At 50.4% G+C, this 9,600-nt stretch overlaps 1 long non-coding RNA gene across 3 annotated transcripts; it reads right to left on the reverse strand.

Annotated features, from left to right (window-relative positions):
* On the reverse strand, positions 1-8,587 carry LOC111184997 (uncharacterized). Of its 3 annotated transcripts, none has more exons than XR_016387842.1 (4): positions 8,357-8,587; positions 7,130-7,262; positions 6,082-6,206; positions 1-5,192 (listed from the first exon to the last, which is right to left on the reverse strand). It is a non-coding gene; the product is annotated as an uncharacterized LOC111184997 (long non-coding RNA). The 3 variants fall into 3 exon arrangements; XR_002647448.2 differs by having other exon boundaries at positions 1-5,240; positions 8,357-8,584; XR_002647447.2 differs by lacking the exon at positions 1-5,192 and having other exon boundaries at positions 6,027-6,206; positions 8,357-8,585.
* Between the last annotated feature and the right edge of the window lie 1,013 nt (positions 8,588-9,600).

Consider the following 9,600-nt stretch of genomic DNA (forward strand, 5'->3'; position numbering starts at 1 on the left):
GCTGGGAGATTTGGGGGGAAATGGGGAGTGACTTCTAAAAGGGGACTGGGTTTCTTTTGGGGTAATGACAATGTTCTGTGATTAGATAATGATGATGGTTGCACAGCGTTGTAAATATACTAAAAGCCACAAAATTGTACACTCTAAAATGGTGAATATCGGGAGTTCCCTGGTCGTCTAGTGGTTAGGATTCAGGGCTTTCACTGCCGAGGGCCCATGTTCAGTCCCTGGCTGGGGAATTAAGATCCCACAAACCATGCGGCCAAAACAAACAAACAAAGATAAAAAATGAAGGATCAAGAAGTGGCATATAGGGGCTTCCCTGGTGGCGCAGTGGTTAAGAATCAGCCTGCCAATGCAGGGGACACGGGTTCGAGCCCTGGTCCTGGAAGATCTCACATGCCACGGAGCAACTAAGCCCACGTTCCACAACTACTGAAGCCTGTGTGCCTAGAGCCCGTGCCCCACAAGAGAAGCCACCGCAATGAGAAGCCCGCACACTGCAACGAAGAGTAGCCCCTGCTCGCCGCAAATAGAGAAAGCCCCCGCGCAGCAACGAAGACCCAACACAGCCAAAACTAAATTAATTAATTAATTTTTAAAAAAAGTGGCATATATATTAAAACTGCTCCCTCAAGAATGGTTTGTATATCCATAGCCATAATTTCAGTTACTTTATATAATTTCACTTTATTTTTTAAGATTTTAAACATCTTTATTGGAGTATAATTGCTTTACAATGGTGTGTTAGTTTCTACTTTATAACAAAGTGAATCAGCTATACATATACATGTATCCCCATATCTCCTCCCTCTTGTGTCTCCCTCCCACTCTCCCTATCCCACCCCTATAATTTCATTTTAAATACCAAAAAGTGAAACTAAAATATCTTTTGTTCCTTGATTCTAGACACGCATTTTCTGCCTATATTCATAACTTCTTTCACATTAAAATCATTGTTTAAACAGTACTTGCAAAGATCACTGATATGTTTTGTACTGATCCTGCACTCATTGGCGTTAATGGATACTGGCTTCACTGTCTGTACATTTTTCAATCAGATGGTGTAAGTGTTGAAGTGGCCTTTACATAGGTGAGGAAGGGATGTGTACTCCAGCGAGTGTACCATTGGAATCAAATTACAAATGTGCCTTATGCTTAGGCACATGTATCCACAGGAGATGGTGGTTCTCATTTCTAAAGTATTCAGTTTCAGTTTCAATCCTGGGATAAATATATCTTGAAACTTTATCTCTTTTTCTTTAGTAGCTTGAAAAGTAAAAATTTTTTTAATTGATTAATTTATTTTTGGCTGCTTTGGGACTGTGTAGGGTCTTCGTTGCTGCACGCGGGCTTTTCTGTAGTTGTGGCAAGCAGGGGCTACTCTTCATTGCGGTGCGCGGGCTTCTCATTGCATTGGCTTCTCTTGTGGAACACAGGCTCCAGGCGCACGGGCTTCAGTAGTTGTGGCACATGGGCTTAGCTGCTCCACGGCATGTGGGATCTTCCTGGACCAGGGCTCGAACCCGTGTCCCCTGCATTGGCAGGATGATTCTTAACCACTGGGACACCAGGGAAGTCCCTCCATGGTTCATATTTTTAAAATAATGTAGAACTAATGAAAATTTGGATCATACATACATTTTAAATTACTAATGGCTGTACAAATATTCTAGATGGTTGTCACTGATTGGAGGAGGCTAAGGAGACATGACAGAGAAATACATTTGGGATCCTGGGTTAGATCCTGGACCCGAGAAGGACATTAGTGGAAAATCTGGTGAAATTTGAGGGCTTTAGTTAATGGGATTGTATCAATGTTCTTTTCTATGGTTGATTACTATGGTTATGTAAGATGCTAACATTAGGGAAAGCTGGGTGGAGGATATATGGGAAAACTCTATACTTTTTTTTCAGCTTTTCTCTAAATATAAGATTATTTCAAAAGACAAAGTTTTAAAAATTCTAGTTTGTGGTTAGAGAAATGTGTCTTCTCCACACTTTATTGTAGAATAAATACAATTTATTGTGTCCCCCAAAAGATGCATTCAAGTCTTAACCCCCAGTAGTTGTGAATGTGACCTTATTTGGAAATACGGTCTTTGCAGACGTAAAAAGTTAAGGATATCAAGCGGAAATCATCATGGATTTAGGGTGGGCTCTAAATCCAATGACTGGTGTCTTTCTAAGGGCAAAGAAAGGGGATGGGGACACAGACACACAGAGAGACACAGGCAAGAAGGCCATGTGAAGATGGAAGCAGAGATTGGAGTAACGTGTCCATAAGCCAAGGAATGCTGGACCCACCAGAAGCTGGAAGAGGCAGGGAAGGATCCTCCCCTAGAACCTTCAGAGGGAGTGACAACCAGATTTTGGACTTCTGAACTCCAGAAGTGAGAGAGAATAAAATTCTGTTGTTTTGAGACACAAAGTTCATTGGCTGGAGCGGCGGCTGCGCGGGTCAAGATGCTGTGAGATCTGCGGGCGCTGGTAAATCGGGCCCAGGATGCAGAGCTGGCAAATCGGGCCCAGGATGTAGAGCTGGCCGTGCCTGACGGCGAGCCTGACGCGGAATTGGGTGGGATAGAGAGCAGGGGGCAGTAGTCGGGGGTGAGGAGAAGGAGGAGGAGGCGGCGAATCGCTTGTAAATGGCTCCGAAGCATGACCTGAAGCCTGAATTCCAGGAGGGTGAGTCTGAGCCCCTGGGGAAAGGGCATCTAACAGCGTGTAAGAGGGAGAGGGAGAATTGTAATAGGGGCGGGGCAGGCGCCAGCTATAGCAGCCTCGCTGCTCTAGCAACCCCCGCTCAGCCATTGGTGGGCGCAGCAGCGGACCCCTCCCCAAAGCAAGAAACTGTCAATGACCACAGGTAGTGGTCCCGCTCAGCCACTGGTGGGCGCCACAGTGGGCCTCTCCTCTTCCTCTCTTCTCTATAAAAGGAGTCGGAATTTGGACTGAGGTAAAATGTTTTGTTTTGTTTTGTTTTTTAGATGCTAGTCTGCCATCTTCTGGGTCTGCTAGCTTTCTGATTCAAATTGTTATTCCTTGTTCCAAAAAAAAAAGAAAAGAAAAGACACACAGTTCGTGGTGGTTTATTGTGGCAGCCCCAGAGAACAGATACACCTACTTCGGATTGTCTCTGCACCAAAACATCCAGAGGGACAAGGTCCAATCCACCAGAAATGAGAACTGTAATTGGGGGCAATGGGACGGAAAGACTGTACTTTTACTTTACGTTTACTTTGTAAAATTTCTCTTCTGTGTGGACGGTCTTATGAACTGAATATGACTGAGGCAGTGAAGGCTGGAAAAGAGGTCACCAGGGGAAGGTGATGCTGGAGGTCCCACTGTCCCCTTTTGGGTCAAGGACCACAGGAAGGGGAAACATCAGGGACCCTACCTAGTGGCTGGTTTTCCAGGTAGAGGGGGCCCAGGAGTATGAGGTCCTGTGACATAACAAGAAATATACAGTAGGGCTTCCCTAGTGGTGCAATGGTTGAGAATCCGCCTGCCAGTGTAGGGGACACGGGTTCGATCCCTGGTCCGGGAAGATCCCGCACACCACGGAGCAACTAAGCCTGTGTGCCACGACTAATGAGCCTGCTCTCTAGAGCCCGCGAGTCACAACTACTGAGCCCACGTGCCACAACTACTGAAGCCCGCGCGCCCAGAGCCCGTGCTCCGCAACAAGAGGAGCTACCACGATGAGAAGCCCGCGAACCCGCGAACCGCAGCGAAGAGTAGCCCCTGCTCGCCGCGACCAGAGAAAAGCCCACACGCAGCAATGAAGACTCAACGCAGCCAGAAACAATAAATAGATAAAATAAAATAATAAAATAAAATAATAAAATAAATAAATTTATTTTTAAAAAAAGAGAGTTATACAGTATATTTGATCTCTGCCTGTGGTTCCAGACACAGAGCTCCCAAATCCCTTGGAATTTCCTGGGTGACAGGAGTGTCGTTTGTTCTAATGTGGTGGCTCTGGGTGGTTAGGTTCAGGATGAGGGCTGCCACCAGAAAGACCAAGGCTTGATTAGAAACTTAGAACTTTCAGCCCCATCCTCTGGGGAGGGAACAGGGTCTGGAGATTGAGTTAATGATCAGTCACGCCCATGTGATGAACCCTCCATACACATCCGTGAACTATGGGATTTGGAGAGCCTCCGGGTTGGTGAACACCCAGAGGTGCTGGGAGGGTGGTGCACCCAGAGAGGGCATGGAAGCTCCTCGCCCCTTCCCTCATACGTTGTCTAGTGCATCTCTTCCATCTGGCTGTTCCTCAGCCATGTCCTTCATGATAAACCCGTAACTTTTTTTTTTTTTTTTTCGCCACGCTGCGCCCCTTGTGGGATTTTAATTCTCCAACCAGGGATTGAACCCGGGCTCTCAGCAGTGAAAACACGGAGTCCTAACCACTGGACCTCCAGGGAATTCCCTTTCATTGTTAAAAAATTTGTTTTATTGAAGTATAGTTGATTTACAATGCTGTGTTTATTTCTGCTGTACAGCAAAGTGATTCAGTTATACATATATGTTCTTTTTCATATTCTTTTACGTTATGGTTTATCACAGGGTATTAAATATAGTTCTCTGTGCTATACAGTAGGACCTTGTTGTTTATCCATTCCATATGTAATAGTTTGCATCTGCTAATCCCAAACTCCCACATTTTTTCTTTTTTAATTGAGATTTAATTCACATGCCATAATATCCACCATCTTTTTCCTTTAAACAATTTTACTTATTTGTTTTTTTAAAGGAGCAGTCTTTTTAAAAATTAATTAATTACATTTTTTGGCTGCATCAGGTCTTAGTCGCAGCATGCGGGCTCAGTAGTTGCAGCGCATGGACTTAGTTGTCCCACGGCATATGGGATCTTAGTTCCCTGACCAGAGATCAAACCTGTGTCCCCTGCAGTGGAAGGCGGATTCTTTTTTTTTAATATAAATTTATTTATTTATGGCTGAGTTGGGTCTTCGTTGCTGCGCGCAGGCTTTCTCTAGTTGCAGCGAGTGGGGGCTACTCCTCGTTGTGGCGTGTGGGTTTCTCATTGCAGTGGCTTCTCTTTGTTGTGGAGCATGGGCTCTAGGTGCGCGGGCTTCAGTAGTTGTGGCACGTGGGCTCAGTAGCTGTGTCTCGCCGGTTCTAGAGTGCAGGCTCAGTAGTTGTGGCACACAGGCTTCATTGCTCTGCAGCATGTGGGAATATTCCAGGACCAGAGCTCGAACCCGTGTCCCCTGCATTGGCAGGCAGATTCTTAACCACTGCGCCACCAGGGAAGTCCCAACAATTTTATTTTATTTTATTTTATTTTATTTATTTATTTTTTGGCCACACCTCGGGGCTTGCAGGATCTCAGTTCCCCAACCAGGAATTGAACCCCGGTCACGGCAGTGAAAGTGCCAAATCCTAAGCACTAGACCACCAGGGAACTCCCTAAACCCGTATCTTAGTAAGGAAACTGTTTTCCTGGGTTCTGTGAGCCCTTCTGGCAAATTATTAAACCCAAGAAGGGGGTCATGGGAACACATGATCTGTAGCCAAGTCAGACAGATGTTTGTGGGTAACCTGGGGACCCACTACCTGGGATTGGCATCTGAAGTGGGAGCAGTATTGTAGGACTGAGCCTTTAACATGTGGGGTCTGTGCTAAATTCTGTCAGTGTCAGAATTAAGTCATAGAAATCTTAGTTGGTGTCCACAGGAAATTGGAAAATTGGTGGGTGTGAAAAATCCCACACATTTGGTGTGAGAAGTGTTGGTGTGTGACTATGAGTGTAGGAGAGGGAAAGCAGGGTGTTTTTTCCTTTTCAGGACCTCAGGGCACAGAGGCCCCATAGAGCCTCCCTGGGGCTGAGAGGTGGCCCAGGCCAGACAGCCCTGATGAAGGGCCAGGTCCGGGCTGGTTGGGGGTGGGGAGGGCCCAGGGCTGCTAGGGTTGGAGCTGGGCCTCAAAGGACCCAGAATCCTGGGATTTGGAGCCCACTTCTGGAAAAGAGTCAGGCACACACAGTAGGCACTGAATACATGTGCATTCAGTGAATTTTTATTTTTGCCCACAAGTTGACTTTGTTCATACCTCAATGGTAAAATGTTGCCTCACAGCATTCCCATCCCCAGGAAGGTGGGCTCTCCTGTCTGTAGGGAGCTTGGAGAGGATTCTTGTCAATACATTTTAGGGTTCTTGTTCTTGTTCATTTTTACCTGCAAGAGAAGGAGGTGGGGTCAGGCAGGGCCCAGAATTGACCATGGGAGGAGGACAATGGTGGCCAGTTGGGTGGAGCGGCCAGGCCAAGGGAGGGGGTCTCCCACTACCCTCTCGCCACCTCACTTGTGCCTCCCCCAAACCATGCCCAGGCCTTCCTCTTACTCAGGCACTCCCTGACCCCTACTTCCGGCCACCCTGGGACCTCCCATGGTGCAAGCTCCGGCTTGCTCTGCTCTTCATCCAGCTGTATAAGGCCATCCCATCAATCATTATTATCACAGTGTGCCACACTGCCGACCCGGAGGCCGTTAATTTCAGGGCCGGAGGAAACGGGGCAGGGTGACCCCACAGGATGGAGACAGTAAGGGGACTGTAGGGCTCAGGGTCCCAGGCTGACACGGGGGCAGGAACCAGAGAAAAGACAGGGACACTCGAGATGCCCCCTCCCCAGCTGAGCAGAAAGAATGGGCTCCAAGGTAGATGCCAGCCTTGCCCCACCCTCTGTAGTGACAATCTGGTGGCCTCAGGGCAGTGACTTGGCCCCTCGGAGCTCTGCCTCCTCACAGCTCATGGAGATGGCACCCTCCACCCCCTGGGCTGGTGGGAGGAAGCAAGTGGACATATGGTGGCACCTGGGACAGGGCTGGCTGCAGGGAGTGCTTCCAGGTGAGCCAGGTACAGGCTCCAGGGTCTGGGGGGAGGGGGTCCCTCTGGCTCCTCAAGCACGGCTCCAGACATGCCTAGACCCCTGGCAGGGGATGGAGGCTGAGGGGTCCCTCAGGTCCCCTGAAGCTCCTGGCCTGTAGCTGGGGATGTCTTGGGGTCTGAGTCCAGGGGAAGCAGCCCCCTACCCCTCCCCCCATCCCTGGAGACTTTATTTGTCCTGGAAGCAACGAGGGTCCTGTTTTTGTCCCGGTACCTGGCGGCTGGGCCTGGTCAGGCCTGGTCAGGCCTGGCTGATTGCGAGGGGGGACATGTCTCTCAACATGTTGATGGCCATTGCCGTGGGCATCTCTCCTGCCACCATCTTCTCAAGGTATCAGAGCTCACCCCTGTGTGTGGGGCGGGGACATACCTAGTCATCTTCCTTCCCACACACTCTGATTCCCCCAAGACCCCCGGGGATCCCCTCCCCAGAGGCTGAGGCCAGGGCCTTGGGCTCAGGAGTCCCTCCACAGGCCTGGGGATGCTCACATCCCCCTCAGGACTCTGGGCTGGGGGCCCATTGCCTCCCCACAGCCCTGCAGAGCCACCTTCCCCAGCCGCAAAGGGAACACACCCCAGGGGCCGTCACAGCGCCTGCTCCCTCCACCCACCCCACATCTCTGCTCTGCCAGGGGCCTTGGGTCTCTGCAGTTCTGGTTTCTGGTTTCTGGTTTTGACGGAGGCAGCGGCAGAAGGCTGGAGCTGAGAGGAGGAGGGTCACATGTCCTGCCTCGCCCCACTCGGCCAGTGGCTGTCCTGCTCCTGGCCTCACTCCTTCCAGGCTACAGCTCTGGCTGGACTCCTCCCAGGGCCCCTTCGGGCCTATGGTTGGTGACAGCTTCCCCTGGGGTCAGCCCTCATGGCTACCTGTACCCTGACCCACTTCAGGAAACTGTCTCCTGAGTGAGCTCCTGCAGCCGCTGGTCTGGCCCCCTCCCTTCTGCCCTCTCCTCTTGCCCATGCTCCTCAGCCTCCTCCAGCTGCCCCCTCCAACTTGCAGCCCCAGGCTTGGCCACTGGGCCCCTCTCCTCTGCTTCCCATGTCATCTGGGAACACCCACCAGCAGCTCCCTGACCCCCGCCCCCACTCTGCCCCTTTTCATGTCCACCAGGCAATTTTGAAATTTTGTTCCTGCTCAGGATCCTGATGCCCCCCTCCCCCATCTCACTGCTCCCAGCAGGATCCTCTGGTCCTGAGAACATGCCATGGGACAAGCCTGGAGCTGACTTGAGGGGGACGGTCCTCTGGCAGGTGACAGTGGGGTGGGGGACCCCAGGGATTGCTGGGTGCAGAGGAAGGAGCAGCTTGGCACCCTCCCTCCCCTGCCCCACTCACACTCCCTGCCCGATTCCCCCTACTCCCTAGCCAGTTCAAAGGTACCCCCACATGCTGGTGGGGCAGCTCTCCCACCCTGGTCCCCTGCCCGGCACCGGGTCCTCACCTTCTGAAGAGAGCCAAGCTCTCTCCTCTCTGGCTCTTAGCCTCTAGCTAGGCCAGGACAGGAAATGGACTTGGGCGTGCTATTTCCTTGCTCCTCCCTCCTGTGCCCGCATGATGGCTTCTTAGAAAAACAGTGGCTTCACTGAAACCACGTGACATTTTTCTGAGGCTATGATGGTTCATTTCATTTTCTCTTTCACCTGCTCTACAATAAAAGCATTTAAGATGTACCTAGTTGTGGGACAACTAAGGGCACTGTGGGTGCAGGTGAGGGGGAGAGGGAGCACCCAGCTCCTGGGCAGGCTTCCCATGTGGCTGGTAGAGGAGGAATGTAGAGGCACTGGGCCACTAGCTGCAGGAAGTGGGGCCAAAGACTCCACAGTTCTGAGCCCTTTGGAGAGGAGGCTGAGCTCCTTGTGTAAGCACAGCTTTAAGTGCAGCCCCTATGTCCAATCCCTGCCCTCTCAGTCTGTAGCCCCCAGCTCATACTCATTAGAATCCCTAGAGCCAACATTTTTGGCAGGAGATGCTTACCCTGGGAGCTCGCAGCTGGGAGCCTTCAGTCCTGGGAGACTTCCTGGAGGAGGTGATACTTGGGCTTGGGAAGGCAGTGACCAAGGGGTGTCCTGGGGAGGGCTAGCAGGAGGGAGACTGAGGCTTCCTGGGGACAGGTCCTGCGGGGGGGGCCCAGGGTCCCTGACACATACAAAATGCCACTCATCTTACCATCTGCTGTCCACCACCCACCATCCCTGTATCTCTGCATCTAACTACCTACCTTTGTGGAGAATGCAGCCTGCCTGATACGTGTGCCTTGACAACCAGGAGAATAGAGTTCCTCTCTTAACATGAGGTTGTTTCACCGTTACTTTAACTAATATCCTATAGATGGGTATTTAGCTTTTTCCCATTTTTTTTCATATTATGAACTTGTGCCAACACTATGCATGCATGGATGTCACCTTCTGATCTTCAGCCGGCACGGCACTCTGTGACCCTTCCAGGGAGCGGCTCCCACCAAGGCTCTGGGGGCTCTGCGGTGTGAGGGTACCAGTTGGGGGAGTATCGCTTTATATTTTTATAAAATATGTTTATAATTTTTAAGTGATGGGATTTTGGTTGATCTTTTACTTTTCAGTGTTTGGGGGTTTTTTCCTCAGTATTTTTTAAAATAAAAAAGTGGCGGGGAATTCCCTTGTGGTCCAATGGTTAAGACTCCATGCTTCCACTGTAGGGGATGTCAGT

The sequence above is a fragment of the Delphinapterus leucas genome, chromosome 15, assembly GCF_059928025.1.
Source record: "Delphinapterus leucas isolate spDelLeu-1000000601 "Yukka" chromosome 15, BTC_Dleu_Yukka2, whole genome shotgun sequence".
In the NCBI taxonomy this organism is placed as follows: domain Eukaryota; kingdom Metazoa; phylum Chordata; class Mammalia; order Artiodactyla; family Monodontidae; genus Delphinapterus; species Delphinapterus leucas.